At 37.7% G+C, this 20,537-nt stretch overlaps 1 protein-coding gene across 3 annotated transcripts in view; it reads right to left on the bottom strand.

The window, feature by feature from the left end:
- Positions 1-20,537, bottom strand: part of TLL1 (tolloid like 1) — a 213,917-nt gene that overhangs the window by 160,290 nt on the left and 33,090 nt on the right. The window lies entirely within an intron of this gene.

Below are 20,537 nucleotides of genomic sequence, written 5' to 3' on the forward strand. Positions count from 1 at the left end.
GAGTTAGGCAGGAGAAGAGATGGGGAGGGAAGAAGCTCACAGGAAAGTGCATTACAAAGCTACGCGGATGGGAAATGGCCAGATAGCTTCCGGCAACTGCAAGTGCCAACATTGTTGACAGCAGGAGGCTTGTGGAGAGAAATGGCCAAAGGCGAAACTGGAAAAGATCTCAGCAGATAGCCCTGATGAAGAAATTATGATGTATGGTCCTTTCGGGAAAGCTACTTAGTCTTGCTCTGCTCCCATTTCCTCATCTGCAAAATGGGTTAATAATACCTACAGGTTTTGTGAGGAGTAAATGAATTAATGACCAAAACTGGAAAGAATGGCACACAGTAGCTATTCAAATATTTGCTATTCTTGGCCAACAGAGGAAAAAGCAGCTGGGCCCAGATTATAGAGCTAGTAAGTGTCCTGGCCAGGACCTAAACTCAGGCCGGAGGAACTCCTAAGGCCATTATTCTAACACAACCTGAAGTCCAGTGGCTTAAAAAAATGCATATGCTACAATACGATTCAAATAAAAAATGTTGTTTTTCCTCATTTTTTATTTAAGAGCTCCCAAGTTTTAAAAAATCCAAAAATTTTAAAAAGTCAAGGTAACAGGAAAGGAGAATGAAATAACAGGAAAAAGAACCTGAGTACAATAATTATGTTTTATGATCTAGTAAAATAAAATCTAAAAAATAAAAAACAGAAAGAATAAAAGGAAGGAGGAAAGGAAGGAAGGCAGGCAAGCTAATAAACATTAGGTATTGGTTATAACATTTACTCTCTGCATGTGGGAGTACTTTGTCCAGGCAATTATTTCCTATTTTTAACTTAATTTTAGGTTCCTTTTCAAATGGATATACTTCAAACTTAAATACATTTTCAGGTTGGCATTGGGCTATAAAAATCCCAATGATTTGTTAAGGTGTCATTCTAAGTTAGATCAATTGCTAAGTTTCACCAACAATGAATTATTAAAATATGTCTAAGCCTCATCATTCATTAAGTATTTTGTTCTCTGTTTCCCTCCTCACAGATTCTATAATGGCTTGTACTTCTGTTTCACTCACTCCTGGTATATGCTCTCTTTATGCTCAATTTCTTGTCTTCATTTTACCTCCACTTTTCTCCTGAAATTTAATTCTTGCCTCATCATTGGAACAAGCTCACTTTGTTCTATAGGACCTCATAGGAATTACACTTTCTCAAGGCCTCTCTTTTATAACTGGCAAATGAGGAGCAGAATCTTTTTTTGCATCATTATAATAACAAAGTGATATTTAGCAAATGCTTTAGGTTCAGAAGTAAGGACGGTAGAACAAAAGTCACCAAAAAGAAAAAAAAATCACATCTTTCAAGTTTAAGTACCAAGAAGGCATCTGTTTTAAGCTTTTATATAACTCTGAGCCAACTACAAAGCTCTGAAGATACAGAAAATATGTCTTATTCTCAGATCTAAATGATATAGAGTGATCATGAATCTCTGGTGTAACAAAATCATGTTAAATTCTGAATTATTCTGTATATAGAATAGTAAGATAAGTGATTCTAAGAGACAGGACTGAGCAAATGTATAACATTTACAGCAGGATATAGAATACCAAGAAGAAACAACCCAATAAATGGTGAATGCTTACAAAATGCAAGGGAGTCTGTCCCCATCCAATACTGTATCTGCAAGACCCACATAGATAATAGAGTTTGCCTATGTGCATTCTGCTCTGTAAGAAAATAGATGACACAAGATATGTAAAAGGTTACATATCCACATCATGTCTGTCTTAACAAAAATATAGACAGGAATGTCTAAAAGGGCAAAAATCTCATGCTATTTTCCTTAAAAGTTTCTAGTTTACACATGTACATATTAATGTTAAATATTCTTTTCTTGAACAAATTAAAAAATAAATTTATCCTCCCCATACAACTAGTTTATTCATCATAAAATTACCAATCTCTTGGCTATTTTTACACTGTGTATGTGTGTATGTGTGTGTGCGTATGTGCAGAGAGAGAGAGAGAGACAGAATTATTTTGTACAGTTCTTAGGAATTTCAGCTTCCTGATATCGGTTTGATGGAATTTACACCCAACAGATTACTTTACTTATACAAATGTGTGATATATATCTCTTACTAGAATAATAAGAATAATAAAGGAAAAAATAACTCAAATTGTATTCAAGCAGCAGCAATGGAAAGAAAACATGGAATGCAATCACATATAGTTTTGAAGAAAGAATCAAATGGATTGCTTCACTCTCCAATTAAATATGCAGGCTGTAATTAAAGGCAATTCTAAAATATCAAGCCTGATTGCATAGGAAAATTGTAGTGTCCTGGTTTAGCAATGTGAAGAGGAGAAGCTGATTTGGTAAGGAAGAGATCTTTAATTTTATTATTTGACTTTTATTAAAATGGGTAGAATACATAAATAAAAATGCCCAGTAAGAAGATGGAAATCTAGAACTACTGTTTGGTTACAGCTCAATATGATAGTCTAAGTGATCACTGATGGAAAGACAGAAAACTGATAATTTTACAACCCAGAATTCTATCCATGTCTAAGACATAATATGGATGAAAGTGGCATCATAAGAATAAACAAAAGAATAAGGTAGACATACAAGAATAAGAGTAAAGAAAACCAGGAAAGCCAAAGGGAAAGAAATTCTAGCAATAGTAGTACATTGTGTCAAATGCCACAAAAGACTACAGTTTATATATAAGTCCACAGGGGTATTTAGGGTGCAGACTTCTCATTTCAAGATGGATGTGTGAAGACATTTCCATACACTTAAACTCCCAAAACTCCCCCTAAGCAATAAATACAACAAGAAAGAAAAGTCTAGACACCATCTCGGCTGAAACTTAAAAATTCTGTAACCCAAACAGTAAGTAGATAAAAGGAGAGTAAGTGACTTAGTAGAGTGGAAGAAAGATAAGCTTCACAGAATTAATGAAGAGGGAATAAGCCAATTTGCCTTGTGGAACCCTCAAAATGTTCAACGATGGAAAGTTCCAAGTATAGTGGAAGGCTGAGATGAACCTGGGCTGAAAACAGTCGAGTCATCTTAAAATCTGTTTAAAAAATGGTTGAGTTCCCAGACCCTACCCCATTGAGATCTGTCAAGCTACCCAGAAGAATAAAAGTTTTATAGATTCTGAAGAAACTGAGCCAATTAGACGTCAGATTTGGGGACACTAAAACAGAATAAACCCAGGATGAGAAGTGATATTCAAAACACAATGGTTAAGTGATATTTTGCATGGTCATCAATGAGATCCACAGTCCCCTTTTCTTGCCTCAAATTTATAAGATTGGAGGCTCATAATACTAGGAAGGACACTAGTGACTCTTTCTTTGAAGGTAGCATGCCAACACTAAGAAACACATTTACAGATAATTTTGCAGTTACCAGTGAATGACCAGCTAGTCCTATAATCACTCTATAGTGAAGCCCCAAATCCTGCAAGACCCACCCAGGTGCACAGAACTTCCAATCTGCATTTTAGTACTTGACACTTATTATAATTGGATAGTTAAGAACCATCAGACATCTAAGAAACATAATCAACTTGGGGGTGGGGGGTGCAGGGGGAAGAGCAAAGCAAAGAAAAAAGGGAACTCTGAGGAAATACAGAAAAACTTCTAGGAAACCATAATTAATATCCATAGACAGATAAAATGACATTCTAGCCATGAAACAAGATGTTAGAAAAAATTTTAAATATAGCTTAAATAAAATATTTAGTAGAAAGGTAGGTAAAAAAAAAAAAAAACTATCTGCAAGTTGCAAAACCCTGCAAGATAGAAGAACAGAAGAACAGTGATTTTAAGGGGCAACTCTAGGAACAGAAAACAGAGTCAAGTTTGCCAGGAGACAAGGGTGGGGAAACGGACTGATTACAAAGGAGCACAGGGAATGGGGGCTGGGGTGGGATATTGTGGTGCCAGCTTAAGGACTGCATACATTTGTCAACATATCAAACTGTAAACTTCAAAGGCAACCTCTAGTGCATGAAAATTATGTTTAAAAAACAAAAGACATAGAGATGGAGTCTTAATCCTTTGGGGCTGCTATAATACCGCAGACCGGGTAACTTATAAACAACAGACATTCGTTTCTCACAGTTCTAGAAGCTGGGAAGTCCAAAAGCAAGGCGCCGACCGTTTCAATGTCCGCTGAGAGCCAGTTTCCTGGTTCTTAGCAGGCGAAATTCAGGCTGCGTTCTCACATGGAGGTAGGGGCAAGGGAGCTCTCTGTGGTCTATTTTATAAGGGCACAAATCCTATTCATGAGGGCTCCACCCTCATCACTAAACTACCTCCCAGAGGTCCCACTGCTAAATACCATCACATTGGGAATTAGGGTTTCAATATATGAAGTTTGAGAGAACACAGTCTATAGCACATGGAAAATGGGAAAACAAAAGAAAAAGTAATTAGAAAATTAATCCAGGAGGCTAAACATTCAACTAGGGGGCACCTGGGTGGCTCAGTTGGTTAAGTGCCTGACTTCGGCTCAGGTCATGATCTCACAGCTCATGAGTTCAAGTGTTGGGCTCTGTGCTGACAGTTCAGAGCCCGGAGCCTGCTTCAGATTCTGTGTCTCCCTCTCTCTGCCCCTCCCCCGCTTGCGCGCGCGTGCTCTCTCTCTCTCTCTCTCTCAAAAATAAACGCTGAAAACATTTAAAAAGTAATTATAAAATGAGAAAATTAAAAGAAGAGAAAATTAAAGAAACATAGACAAAATCTTCTTCAAACTGAAGAACCAGATTCTCCTGATAAAAGTGTTTCACCTGGAGCCTGTCCAACGAATGAATGAATGAAGACTTACACTAAGGCAAATGTTGGAGAAATTTCACAACAGTGGGTATGAAAGCAGAAAAAGGAGAAGCATGCAACTTAACGGGAAATAGAAGGGCTGCTGATTTTTACATAATATTAGATGCTAAAAAACAGTGAAGCCATACTTTCAAAATAATTAAGAGAAACTGTGTCCACTCTATTATTTTATACCCAGTCCCTGAAAGAAACAAGACAGCTGATAAAGATTATGATTTTTAAAAATCCTAAAATAAGCATATTTGAAATTATATATTAAGAAAGCACATAGTGTACCTGAAAGTATCCACCCGTAACTATCAGCACCAATGTATAATCTAGTAACATTCTGGACTTGAAAGAAAAAAGCAATCCTGTGGGCATCTAGACAAAAGGAGTATAGGGCATATTAAGGAAAGAAAATAATTTTCTTTGAGAGTAGTGCCTTATTTCAGAAATAAATGGAGAGTATAATTAAGATCCTCAAAAAATAAAATAAAATAAAATATGAGGCAAAGGTTTTTACCCAACAAAACTTTCAGTGTAAAGAATACAAACTGCTAGCAACATGAAAGAACTCAGAGAACGTGGCTACTCTTAGCCTTCTTACAGAACTACTAGAGAACGAACTTTAGACAACCAAAATGAGTAGAGGCACATCAGCAAAAGAGCTTGTGTGCAGCATTTAATAAATAGGCACTTAGAGAACAAAAGGAAATGAAGGTTAGAAGGAAGAAAAGATCGTATGTTGCTGTTAGAAACTGACAAAAAATGAAGGCTAATAGATGTATCATATGCAAGGACATTTGTTTTATTATTTTTAGTAATCAGAACTGGTAATAATAGTCCTAGTATTGTTGTTCAGAAAACACTGTGTATAGTACGTGGGATAGAATAATTATGGAATTTTCTAACTCCTCTGTGTCCTTGAGAAACAAAGTGACATAAAAAGATTAAGTAAAAACCCAGGGATCCAAAATTTGAATTGGCAGTGTCTGAATGAACTCATAGGTAATTTATCTTTAAAAGTATATAATATTTCCTAGTTTTTTCCAGTGAATAGGCTAAGAAACAATGATAAAAAATAGATGAAGAAATCTTGGAACATGAGAAGGGAGTAGGAACAACAGAAGGACCAGAAAATTAGGTGTCTACAGGAAACTATGCTCCTCACAAGTATTATAAATCATATTTGATGATTGATACAAAAATTACAACATGATCTGATACTCAAGACAATGATTTCATCCCAGTTTTACTGATATACAATTGACATATAACATTGTGTAACTTTAAGGTGTACAACATATTGATTTGATACACGTGAATATGGTGAACCAACTACCACTGTAGCCTCAGCTAACACCTTATAACATCACATAACTACCATATCTGTTTTGTGGTGAGAACACTTAAGATCTATCATCTCGGCAACTTACAAGTATATACTACGTATTATTAACTATAATCACTATGCTACACATTAGATCCCCAGATTTATCCATCTCAAAACTAGAAGTCTGTACTATTTGAGTAACATCTCCCCATTTCCCTCACCACACAGTCCCTGGTAACCACCATTCTAGTCTCTGCCTCTAGAAGTTTGGCTTTTTTAGATTCCACACATAAGTGATATCATAGGGTACTTAAGACGATAATACTTAAATATGGCAATGGTAAAGGGACCTAAATGGAAGGTAGGTTTTCATGCTTCAATTAACACAGTACAATGTTCATACCAGTAGATGGTGATAAGTCACATATGTATATTATAAAACCCGGAGTAACCACTAAGAAAACTACCCAAAAAAAGAAAAAAAAACCCACAATTAAAAGCAGTATATGGGGCGCCTGGGTGGCTCAGTCGGTTAAGCATCCAACTTCGGCTCAGGTCATGATCTCGCGGTCCGTGAGTTCGAGCCCCACGTTGGCTCTGTGCTGACAGCTCAGAGCCTGGAGCCTGCTTCAGATTCTGTGTCTCCCTCTCTCTCTGACCCTCCCCCTTTCATGCTCTGTCTCTCTCTGTCTCAAAAATAAATAAACGTTAAAAAAATTTTTTTAAGTTTTAAAAGCAGTATAAAGACAGATTCTCAATTTTATTTAATTGCTGTGAAATAAAATATATCAAATGTGTTCAAATTAGTTAATTATGATTTTTCAAAATAGTAATTGGTCCCTTTTAGAGGATGACAGCAATTGAAATTATTGTCTTCAAAACCATGTAAGTAAAGGGAAAGATTCAAACATTTATCGTGCCTTTCCTATATGAACTGTACCTCTGACTACTAGCCAAAAAATAAATGAGAAAAAATATTTTATGAAATTATTTATATAAACGAAAAAGAATGACCATTTTTGTAACTCTCAAGGAATTAATGGAATTATTATAGGTCTTAAGTGTCAACAGCTACTAATACAAAAAGTTAAAACTAGGCATGATGTGCCTGCCTCCTGATAAAAGGAACATATACCACCAGAGAGATGTAACTTGAGTCTGATTATACGTCTGGATCCGGTTGCTAAGTGCAAGAAATCTAGAACGTAGAAGAACAGGCTGAATGCACCACAAGTTTCCAAATCAGCAAAACGTAGATTAGGGTAAACTATAACACTTAAAGGGTACAAGTTCTTCCTGAAGGAGATTACAAGGGAAAGAACAAGATTGAAGGGGAACCTGTAGATTAAGAGACTTCAAAGATCTATCACATTTTTTAATGGGCCAGACTAAACTACAGTGTCTAGGAATGCACTCATAGCTGATAAAGCCATAGGGAAAAGTGGTTATTACAAAAATCAGGGTAGTGGTTACATGGGCAGAATAGGAGAGGCCTCTGACCGGGGGGGGGGGGGGGGGGGGGGAGCTCGCAGACGGCTTCTGGAGCCGGGGCATGGGTCTACTTCTTGACCTGGGTAGTGGTTACACCTTCTAATTCACTAAGCTGTAGGTTCATTTTGTCTGGTTTCCCACATCTGAGTTTTATTTTTAAAATAGTAAGGCCTAAAACAGGTTGAACTTAGATCACGTGCACGAAGTCAGTACTGCATTAAATTGATATATTGCTACAGCAAAAGAGACTGATGTCAGACAAGTAACGTGGACTCTTCTCGCATCACTCCCTCGGCATGTTCCTGAGGGAACTAAGAGACAAACGTTATTTGTCACAAGGTCTTTTGTCACAGAGCTACTTCTAACATGATCTATTTACTGAAGCTTAATAACTTGAAAAGGCAGGGGTGTTGACTTCAGACAGATGTAAATTCTAATCCTGATCCCACTTCTTTTCAGTTTTATGACTGATCCTTTCTGATTTGCAATTTCCTCATTGCAAAATGGGAATAACCACTGTCACTATTGTTTTTAACACTGGAAAATTTTTACGCCAAGTGCCAGAAACAGTTCAGGTTCTCAAGAAATATCATCTACTATTAATCAAAAATTAAATTATTAAGTTACTAAAATTCTTTTTCAAATTCTTATTTTTATCTTCAACAAAACATCAGATCCCAGAATACGGACTTTCCGGAACAAAGGAAAAACAGAATTGCAGTTCATTCCATTTCCCACTAGTAGCTTCCATGTATTTTGAAGCAATAAGAAATACTACGGCTATCGTTTATTAGGGGATCCTGTGGCCATTGTGATAAACACATTAAAATGTATTAGATCTGCCACAAAGTAGACGGAGCTAGAGTATATTATGCTAAGTAAAACAAGTCAGAGGAAGACAAATACCGTATGATTTCACTCATATGTGGAATTTAAGAAACAAAACAGATGAGCATATGGGAACAGGGGAAATAGGAGAAAGGGAGGCAAACCATAAGACACTCTTAAATACAGTGAACAAACCAAGGGTTGCTGGAAGGGAGGTGTGCAGGAGATGGGCTAAATGGGTGATGGATACTAAGGAGGGCACTTGTTGTGATGAGCACTGTGTGTTATACGTAAGTGATGAATCACTAAATCCTATTCTTGAAACCAATATTGTACTACACGTTATCTAACTAGAATTTAAATAAAAACTTGAAACTGGGGCACCTGGGTGGCTCAGTCGGTTAAGTGTCTGACTTTGGCTCAGGTCATGATCTCACGGTTCATGGGTTTGAGCCCCGTGTCGGGCTCTGTGCTGACAGCTCAGAGCCTGGAGCCTGCTTCAGATTCTGTCTCTGTCTCTGTCTCTGTCTCTGTCTCTGTCTCTCTCTCTGTCCCTCCCCTACTCATGCTCTGTGTCTCTTTCACTCTCAAAATTAAATAAATATGTTTTTAAATTTTAATAAAAAAAACTTGAAGCAAACAAAAAAAAAGAAGATCTGGTATACAATGGAATATTATTCAGCCACAAAAAAAGAACAAAACCTTGCGCTTTTGCAATGACATGGATAGAGCTAGATAGTCTAATGCTCAGTGAAATAAGTGAGTCAGAGAAAGACAAATACCATTTGATTTCACTCATATGTGAAATTTAAGAAACAAAACAAAACAAAACAAAAAACAAAAAAAGAAGAGAGAGAGAGAGGCAAAGCAAGAAACAGAGTCTTAACTATAGAGAACAAACTAATGGTTACCAGAGCGGGGGGGGCAGAGATGGGTGAAACAGGGGATGGGGATTAAGGTGGGCACTTGTTGTGATGAGCACCGGGTGATGCATGGAAGTGTTGAATCACTATATTGTATACCTGAAACTAATATTACACTGTATATTAGCCAACTGGAATTTGAATAAAAAACTTGAAAAATAATTTAACAATTAGATTCTAGAGGGCACTAAGAAGGGGATGTGGCCATCAAGAGATTGGCTAGAGGTGATCCCAGAGTCTGCTGGAATGAAATCAACCATTACTATAATGAAAACATGTGGTACAGAGCAAGGAGAAAAATCTCTTGCCTTTTCTTTTCAAGTGAACTTCTTCCTCACTGCCTTTAGCTCCCCGGGTCATTCTCTTAAAGCTGGGCGTCAGGTCTTTGTGCCTGATTTCTAAGCACGGCTTCTGTACCTTTTAAAAGACATCTGAATCATTACCTGACACGGAGGCTCATCCTCTGACTTGTAGTTGCCAGGACTAGAACAGTCAGTGTAAGTCACATATCAGAGGTTACAGAAACGATTCTGAAAACACCATGGCATTTTTAAAATTATTTCCTCTATGATAAAGAGTGTCTCCCAGCAGGCATTCTGCACTTAAAGAGTGAGGATGAATGCCACCCTGAGAAGGCAGTGGATATGACTTAGGGGAATTTCCAGCAACACAGAAAGGAGAAATAAAAGGAGCTCATAGAAATTTGAAGGATAAAGAAAAGCAGTAGGGGACTCAGTCATCAAGAGTGTTGAAATAGCAAAGGGTATGGGGCGGGGGGGGGGGGGGGGGGGGTGGCCCAGCATGCTAAAAGAAAAGCTGAATGCTGAGCGGGCTAGAAAATCCAGGAGGAAAGTGACAGTCAAGTGGATCTATTCCAATTGGGGCCACCGAGCCAGAATAAAACGCCAGTTAGTACCCCCAAGCTCCTCTCAAACCCTCATGAGTCAAGGAAGGTATTCAGGGGTATTTCTCCCATGCCCTAAGCAGGATACAAAGATAGTTGATCACGGAGTATAAAGATCATCAAAGTGATCCTGAAATTAAAAGCTAAAAGACAGACTGCCAGAACGGATGGACTGTCAACCTTGGGCTTTTAAACAATGGTTGCGTCAGCAGGGACATGCGTTCATCATCCCTGATTTCCACAGTGAACTCCAGCCAAGAAAACAGCAGTGGGCACAAGCCCAGAATTGTCTCCCCCAAGCAGACCAGTGTGAGCACTGGATGATGCTCAGATCTGATGGGGATGTCACAAAACAGCCTCCCTTCCCTGCCCCCAGACACCCAGATAACATCTCAGCGAGTCTATGAGGAGAAACTGATCAGATAAGGGAAGTGAGCTTACTGAACAATTATGGAAAATGAAACTGAGGTAATTACTTGGTGCTCTAAGTACCCACCACCACAATCCACACCACCAGCAGCATGCAAAGGAAGCTTTAAAAATAAGACACAGAAGAGAAAAATGCTAGGGTTTTGTTTTTGGTTTGGTTTTCAGGTTTTGGTTTGAGGGTTTGGGGGACACGTATAGTGCCATATAAATTTGTGAAGTCTTATACAAGAATTTGAGAAGTTTCATATACTTAAAGCCACTTTAACATTCTAATCGGAAGCAGTAAACGTACCGAGGGAAAATAAGGATCTTACTGTACAGTTAAGTGCAGCATTCTTCTCTGCCCAACACTGACACCGGAGCTTTCCATACATCAAGCAGTTCAGTGTCACAGTTTATTCCACAGTGCAGCAGATTTAAATTTTTAAATCAACACACACAACACGGAAGGCTTCTGTCACAGTCAAGGGAACACAAAAACTTTGTTGATTTTAATGTATTTAAATGTATTATTAATGCGTTAATAATTATATACTTATAATTAATATATAGTTATATACATAATGACTTAATGATTATTAAATTCTTTTAAAATATTTTTCTGACAAGTAATTCCAACTCTCTTTAATAACACTAGACTACAAACCAATTCTAAAGTACAAGAAGGCATCTGAATTGTGATTCGTATTAAACTAAACGCAGTACTCACTTCCCATTCGCAGTCTCCATTTTGAGCCTCACACCTGAGCTCTGCCTTCTGACTTAGGCAAGGTTATTGCAGATGCTGAGTACCCTCAATTTGAAAGGTTTGTAAGCTACACCTATATAGGAACCTACCCTTTTGTCTCAATGTAAGCAGCTACACAGAACTTTATAAAGATGATGAGAGTCAGGGAGGAGGAGTACTTTGTTAGAAATACTCACTTTCTACACACAAAATTGAGAATGTCCCAGTAGAAAGAAATAATCTGGAAGAGACGGTAATACAAGGAACAGGGTGCGTGACATTTTCAGACTCACAAGCTTATGGTGATCTGTGGAAGAGGTGAAATAGCAGTGCTACAGATTCAAGAAAAGGAAGAAGGGCAGGGGCGATTATTCACATGAGTGTGGACTAAGAGGGAAATTCCTGGTCGCGGGTGTCTCTGGTAGCATTCCTGGCCTGTCCTCCTCACCTCTTTTCACTGTAATCTTAGTCCTTCCCCAAGACAAGTTCCACGTAGGCGGAGATGGTAGGTGGTATGTAAGCAGGTATCTCACGACCTACTCCAGGATGTCCAACCCTTCTCTGACTCTCTCTCCATGGGTTCATCCGCTTACAGTCAAACTCTATTGGTCACTCTTCTGACATCCTTACTGATGAAGTTAGGATAGCGCCTGTTTTCCTACCAAAAGCCATAGAGTGAGGGGACTGTATCCTCTGCTTCTCAAGTATCTACCACCTGCAAGAAACGTGGCTTTGCCTCAGGCCACTTCCTCTTTGTAAGTGCAGTATCTCAGAATGAACTGAGAACAACCCCATGAAGAATACAAGGCTAGCCACTGCAGTCTCCAATATGGGCACACTTGAATGTATTAACTTTGAAGGAAGAGAAAAATAAACCCAGTAGAAATCTAACTGTGTAAAAAAATTAAATTAAGCTTAGAAGAAGCTTAAAAATTAAATTAAGCTCAGAACTGCAAACTACCAAATTATAATTCAAGATAACTTTCCTAAGTTAATTAAAACAGTTCTCTGTCATTCTTAATACTTTAGTCATGGGATACAGTGACCTGGCTTTATAATCTCAAGAAACATAAGTATTCATTTGTATCAATAAATCCATGAAATAAATTATAAATGGTATTTTATTAGTTGTCTTTCTTACAAGTTTAAGTCTTTAAATGTATTCACAAGTAAAAAATGTCATCTATAAACTAAGGATAATAATTATCCTACTTCAAAGAGTTGCTGAAGAAAGGAATCATAAAGAGTACTTAGAACAGTGCCTAACACAGAATTAGTACTTTATAAACATTTGCTGTTGTGACTGTTATCTATTCACTTCCCAAATACAACTGGTGACATACTATTCAAGGTCACTTTACAGTCACTACACTACTATATGCCTATGTTTTTTCTGGAGTGCTTATGAGCTAAACAACATATTTCCTTATACATTTTATTTCAACATTTGCATTTTTAAAGAATTTCTCAAGTATGAGCAAACAAGATGCAAAGAAAGTATTTGGGGTTCCACTTCTTTGAAAGAAAATAATTTCTTTTGCCTAGGAGAATAATGACCCTGAGCGAATTTATCAAAATCACAGAAATTAGTTTGCATTTACAAAAAGCACTTCTTTAAAGCAAGGGTCAACAGACTTTAAGATAGTAAATATTTTATTTTAGTCTTTGTGGACCATATGTTCTCTGTTGCAACTATTTAAGTCTGCCATTGTAATGCAAAGGCAGCCACAGGCTGCATGTAAATGAATATGACTATTTCAATAAAAGTGTCTACTCCAGGTCTCAAGCATGCAATAAATAACTATTCATATAGAAAGCAAAATCTAATAGATGACGAAAGAATATGTACCTGTTGCATGATGAACAGTGTTTAAGAACTCAAACTATTTTCAATTCTCTTATATCACACTTATGATTGCTTATCCATTAATTCTTCATTATAGTCCCTCTGATATTACCACTACTGCTCTATACCTATCGAAGGGGACACATTGGCCTTAAAACACATTTATTTGTACCTTCTCCTCCTCTTACCAACCTGATGAAGACAGCCAAACTCCAGTGATTTCTGGGAGAATACACCCAGGCCTTGATTTCTGAACATTCCCCTTTAGCTCAATCGAGATTAAAAAGTATTGGCTTAATTTAGTGGCCAAATTAGCAAAGCTGTACTGATTCAACTCCAGCCAAGTCAGCTCTTTTCTGGGATATTTATTAGGTTGAGTGATGCTTAAACAAATTCATAATGAAGAGTTAATCATGAATTTTACATTCTGGTGGGGGAAAAAAAAGATGTTGCCAAATATCAGACTACTTAGAATTTAATCATACAAACAGGGCACTAATGGACATTAAGGTTGGAAAAATATTTACTTGTGCTATAAAACCTTTTACTTCTTCAATACAGACATTACTTCCTAAGTCCTAAGGAATGAACAGCAGCAGGTATTACAGGATTTATTTCTATAAGGAGAAGTTCAGAAATCAAGAAATAAAGTGTCACAGAGAGTCGACTGCTTGGCTGGAAATAGAAGACCAATTTCCTGAACTCTCATCACTGTGATATCTACTACATAGCTTCTTTTTATATCTGGATATTTCCAAAGGAAAGCAACAGGAGGAGTTACTCCATTTCAATTCACTTCTCCTGAGAAAAAGTCAGACTTGCTGAGGGAAAACTCATGTATAATTTGTCTACTTCTTTACAGACAGTAGGAAGACGAGTTTCTTTCAATACTCTTGTTTCCTTTCGTGACCTAATCTGAAGGAGGATACCGACTTTCACAGCTGCAAAAGAAAACTGAGTGTGATGGTGACTTAAGCCAAGCTGAGAACCACTAGTTCGGCAATGCTGAGCAGCATTTTGGTCACCCAAAGCCAAAAACTACTGTCACTTTGTGCCAAAAGCCTTGGCGCGATCTCTGCCATCACGCTCTCTACTTTAGAAGAACTGAATGGGATGACACTGCCCTTGGTTCCCCTGCATTTGTGAACTAAATCAGCAGTTCTAATTACTCAAGCCCATCGCCCCAAGGGGGTTCTTAAAATTCAAACTTATTTCACGGGTATTTGATGGGGTGAAAAAAATCAGTCACTTTTTTTTTTTTAATTGGATTTGTTGTTCCTCACTTTTCTGCACCACAAGCCACAACATTAGCAATGAAGCAGCAGAGGAGGCACAAGTTACAACAAGTAAAGTAGGAGAGCCAGGAGCCTGAGGGAATCCTCAGACTGGAACTGAGGCTGGCAGTGCTTGGGGTGTACACATTGGAAACGAGTGAATGGCAAGGAGTTAGGACCAGGGCGAAGGGGTAATGTTTACTTTTCTCAGCTTTAAGCTTCTTTTGGAAATTTCTGATATTTTAAGGCAACAGAAGAAGAGTATTTTTATGCAGTGATCATGTTCCAGCCATACGGAAACCTTGCAGAGTTAGAGAATATTCCAAGGCTTGGCATAATTCTACGTCTTTGTTTATGCCATTCCTTTGGCCTGCAATGCCCTTCCTGCCTTCTGGCAAATCCCTCATCTAACCCTCCAACAGTCTGTCAAATTCTACTTTCCTTCTGATGAGGTTCTACCCAGCTCTGTTTACCTCAGGTAGTAGCTGTCCTCCCCTGTCCTGCAGAACTTTGATCACACTTCCATTACAATGCTCATCACAGTGCATGGTCACATCTGTTTACATCTGTCTCCTCAGTTACGTTGTGGGCGTTTAGAAATCAGAACCACATATTCTGGTCTTCTGTGTCATTTCACTCATAGAATCTAGCATGTTATTTGACACAGAGGAGGTACTCATGTCAGGCTGAATAAATTGTCTAGCCGAACTATTTTAACTTTGTTGGACTAGAAGAAACCTTAGGTCCCGTTCAGCTCTGATTGAGAGACAAAGAAATGAAAGAGTTTAAGAAATATGTCCAGGGCTAGAGCTACAGGACAGCTCTCCCGAGTCCCTTTTCATTCTGCACAATACCACACCTTGGGAAATGACTGAACAGATTACCTTAGCACAAAACAGAGTCAGTCACTCCTCTCCTCACCAAGTTACACATGCCTCTTTAAGAACGAGGAATGGAAAAGGGAAGAAGGAAAAGGAAAAAAGAAAAGAGACAAGGAGGAAGCCAAATTGTAAACACCCCTAGATCGAGGTTGTTTGGCCTCAGCACTACTGACATTTGGACTGGATAATCCTTTGTTGTGAGAGGCTTTCCTGTGCACTGCAGGATTTTAGCAGCATCTCTGACCCCCTCTTCTCACTTAGATGCTGGTAGCAGCCCACCTCCCCAACTGTGACAACCAAAAATGTTTCCAGACTTTGCCAAATGTCCCCTGGGGGCACAATCGCTCCAGGTTGAGACTGACGGCCCCAGGCGAACAGTCTCAGAGGAGGTAATCTACACTACTTCAAACAAAGTACCAATAAATTAGCATGTTTCATATACTGGCTTCAAACCAATATTCTCATATTAAGCATAGAAGCCAGAACCTGAAATACTTAATCCTCTTACATTTCTATTAATCCATTTTATTAAAAACAATGATGTTGTCACTTGGCCTATAACTGTTAATACAACAACTAGAGAGAAAGAAAGAAAAAGAAAGAGAGAGGAAGAGAGGAAGAAAGAAAGAAAGAAAGAAAGAAAGAAAGAAAGAAAGAAAGAAAAGAAAGAAAGGAGGGAGGAAGAAAGGGAAAGATAGACCTTGCTAAACCTTACAGTTCTAAAAGAGATTAAACATACTTAATGTGTAGATATAACCTTAATAATTTTTATTTCAGTTTTACTTTAAACTTGTTTAAAAGTCCTTCACACATAAGAATCACAAATTCATTATTCCTACAAAACACAATCTAAGGAAGTAAAAATTAGTGAAAGAGGAAGCAAATATCTTTGACTTGATTTGAGTGTATATCTTCCAAAACCCATGCTTTCCTTCATGGTATGCAAAAGTCTTTAATTAAGATTTTAATGTACCTGCGTTTTTTTTTTTTCTGTTTTGATTCTTAAAAGTAATTCCAGTATTTATAGTTCTGTTCTAATTTCTAACTGAGGAGTGTAACAAACTCACATTTCAAAACTAAAATATTAAACATGAATAGTCAATGGCCAGAGTTATTACTTTTTATTTTTTATAAAATCGGGGTTTATCAAAAAAAAAAAAAAAAAGAATAACCCAAACCTAGTCTACTCCATTCATCTAGTCCAATAACACCTTATCATGACTTACTAAGTAGAGTCCAAAACTGTACTTGTTCAATTGTATAAACCACAACGTCCCATTTCTGCAAAGTTAATGAAAGAACAGTCAGCCGACACAACTGGCTGGCTGGGAATTCTTGGGGTCTGGCCTCCAGCTCTTGGCTTTGACAGGGCACCACTGGATGGTGGCTGTCCACTCAGCTTAAACAGCAATGAAGACAGCATATGGCACTAATGCCAGCTGCCATGTCCAGAACGACAGCAGGGATCCCTGAAACTCAGGTGGTTTCATCACTACACTGTGCAAACTGGATCCAAATGACACTCCAGGTTCACCCACCTGCTTCTGCTTCCTGAACAGAGTAGCCTTCTATTTCCCACCCCATGTTACCATCCCCTGTGATCTTCCTGATTCCATAAAATAGGAACTTTAACCAGGGGAAAGGGCAAATTGCCAATCACATTATAGCCAAATTTCATTTCTTGTGGGGTTTTATCTACCCACTCACACTTTTAAATGCAATTAAGAGGAATATCACAGCTTTAAGTATGAGGTTTTTAACCAGGAACTTTTTCCATCCTGCTCACTATCTCCTCAATAAGGCCTTAAAACCTGATAAAAAAAGCAGATATAGATAATAAGGAGACAGATAATCAAACTAGACACACACACACACACACACACACACACACACACACACACACAATTTTATTTCCACTGCAATCCACAGGCTCCCAGGTTATTTGAGAATCTGGAATGCTAACAAGACTGGCAAATCATAATTACTGCCACCAACCCTTCGACTTGTGACAATATTCAAAATTTAATCTCTTATTTAAACTAAAATTTCATTTAAAAATTGCATTATATTCCTACCCCAATGCCTCATTAAATAGTATAGAAACAACTCTTATATTTCAGATTCCCTCTTCTAATAATTAAGATCATATGACTATACTTAAAATAGTTTACTTATAAAACTTTGAAAACTGATCACTAAAATGTTGATAATCTGCTAATTCCAAAAGTCAGTCATTTCTTATTATTGGCTAAATGAAAGAAAGTGCATGCTGTATTTTGGGATTTTGATGATGATTTTGGGAAAATTTCCCATTTTTCTCATAGCCTTGTGGCTTGGAGGCAGGGCTACTGCATATGATTCTACTATTTATACATGTGCAACAGATCCTGAGTGACAAAGGGGACGCAAACCCAGCCCAGCCTCAGTGCCAAGCCACATCTGAAAGGAAAAGTGCATTACTAGGATTCTTCTGCTCAGAGGTGGCACGTTCTTGTAATTTATCCAAAGACAAGTACACGCTAGCTAATCCCTACCTGACAGGTACACTACAGAACCTCAAGAATCACTCAAATGTGGAAGAACAGGCCAAAAAAAAAAAAAAAAAAAAAAAAAACTCAATGACCAGAGAACAACCCTTTCAAATTCTGTGCTAACTGCTAGATCATAACCCTCAAAGGGCAGACTCTGTCTAAAGATCACGTTCCAAAATCCCAATTTTTACACAGATGTAAGTTCTAAAAATCCTAAATCGATGCTAACAAATAGCCCAAATTATTGAAGTAATTCCCTGTTGTTTAACTTTTATGTCTTTATCAACACCAGTCTCTTTATGCAACAGAGAAAATATAAAAATTCAATGTGGCACATGAATCCCCTTTAAAATAATATTACTTATGATGGGTACGTTTGAGGAAAATACTTCTGAGGTGTCCCACGGTCAAATTAGGGCTTGTGCATCGATAGAAATCATTCTAAAATCTTGGGGCAGAGAACAGAAAACAAGGAAGGAGAGCAAGAAAAGACATGGGAAGATAGGCGGGGAAGGAAAAGGATGATTGTAACAAAGAAATGAAGGGAACAGAGGAAAAGCAACCCCGATTTTCTGCCTCAGGGTAATTACAGAGTGGTAAACAATATTCACGCAAATATCCAGCTTTCTAAACCACTCATTCAACTACAGGTTTCAAAAACAAACAACCAGTAACAAAGAATCACACAAGTATTTGATTCTAATAAGTTTAAAGAGTTTCAAAACAGATACTCCCCTTGATTTAAGATGTTTAAATTATGAACGCCAAGATAAATAAGTTTCTTACCTCCTGTTACCCATTCATTTTTGGCTTTTTTCTCCCTTCTCAGTGCTCTCGGCCCAGGTCAACTGGTACACACAGTTTCTCAGAGCCCCAGTCAGCTGTTCTGGGATCAGCTCTGACAAGCACAGCTACCCTGGTAAAATAAGTTCTCTTTGTTTTTCTCATCCGAGAGCTTTCCTCCCATCTCAAATCAAAAAAAAATCAACTTGACTGTTATCTGTTTATGGGATTCAGATTTTTACGTGCATCTTCTCAAACTCTGCTTACTTTTCCTTTTTAATGCATTAATAACTTTTCTGTTTCTGTTCTTCCCCGAGTTTTCATTCTAAACATGTGGTGTGGTTTTAAAAACTTTTTTCTTCGAATTATGAATGGTAGGGACAGATCCATCCAAGGAGTTTCAAACCACAGAAGAATCTCAGCCGAAGTGTGACTATACACACCTGTCAACACCACCTGTGGTTTTATTACTCACTGGGGACCAAAGGCTGCTCTCCTTTTTCTGGTCCAGCAGCTTAGAGCTTCACCCTGTCTTACTACGAAACATCAAGGGAAAGATGTCAAAAAGCTTTATACAAAACCTGCCAGGATGTCTAAGCAATATAGTATCGATGAAGGAGAGGGCCTGCAGGGTATAAAACCTAAGGTCAGGAGACAAGCAGGAAGTCCCATCATCCTTGGAAGGTATGGGAAGGGGAAAAACAGAATGGAGAAAGAGAGAGAGGAGAGGAGGAAGCTAGAAAGAGGGCAGAGGAGGGAGAGGGAGGAGGGCTGGTAGAGACCGTCTGATCCGGGACATGCCAGGGTAGCTTAAGCTGCTTTCCTAAGTATTTTGATGTTGTTATTCCATGCATTCCAGCCTACTGTATATTTGAATCACTTTGTTTCTTGCTCTTTTTTAAAAATAAAAGTTACACAAAAAAGAAAATCTTACTTAAGGCTGCTGGATAAAATACCCAGACCTGAAGTGTTTTGTTCTAAGTGTTGCGCCCAAAAGATTAACAAATCTTCTACAGCCTGTAATAGTTAACCAAGTAATCTTACATATGTCATCTCATTTCATCCTCACAATCTAGAAGGGTAGGCACTCAGTGAACTTAAATGACACTCTAGTAAATTGGGGAACGGGCACCTAAAATATATCTGGGGCTTTTTGCTTTATATATCGTGTTCTTTCCAGTATCCACTATTTTAATATGTTATATAGGATGGATTCAATTAAAGAAGTAGCAATATATAAAACATTAATTTTGTATAAGTTCAAATTTGTTTGTCAGAGTTAGATGCAAGCCATTATACAGAAAAATAGAAACTAATTTGAATCTTTACTTACTGTAGAACCTTCTTTTCCCTTCTATATAATGAAGTATTATAACTTTATGTAAGAGCTCTAGAATTCAACTGTACAAGAGAAATGATCTCCTCATCATCTTCAAATACCATTACTTTATAACTTATACGCAGAAAAACTATTTGAGAAGATATTTAGATCCTCAGGACTTGATGAGAATAAAACTCGAAGTATATAATATTTTCTCCTCTTTGTTCATAATGAAAATTCCATCTTAATACATGCATCATAATGTAACTTCATTATTTTGCCCGAAAGGAAAAATTCAATCCCTGTAATTTGTCACAAATGAACATTATTTCTACTATTTTTTGTTATCCATTTGTACATATACCAAGTATTTTATGATACAATTTACTAAGCTATTACCTTTGGGAATTCCTACATGGTTGGGAATTCATGAAGTAACAACTTC

The sequence above is a fragment of the Felis catus genome, chromosome B1 (assembly GCF_018350175.1).
Source record: "Felis catus isolate Fca126 chromosome B1, F.catus_Fca126_mat1.0, whole genome shotgun sequence".
Classification (NCBI taxonomy): Eukaryota; Metazoa; Chordata; class Mammalia; order Carnivora; family Felidae; genus Felis; species Felis catus.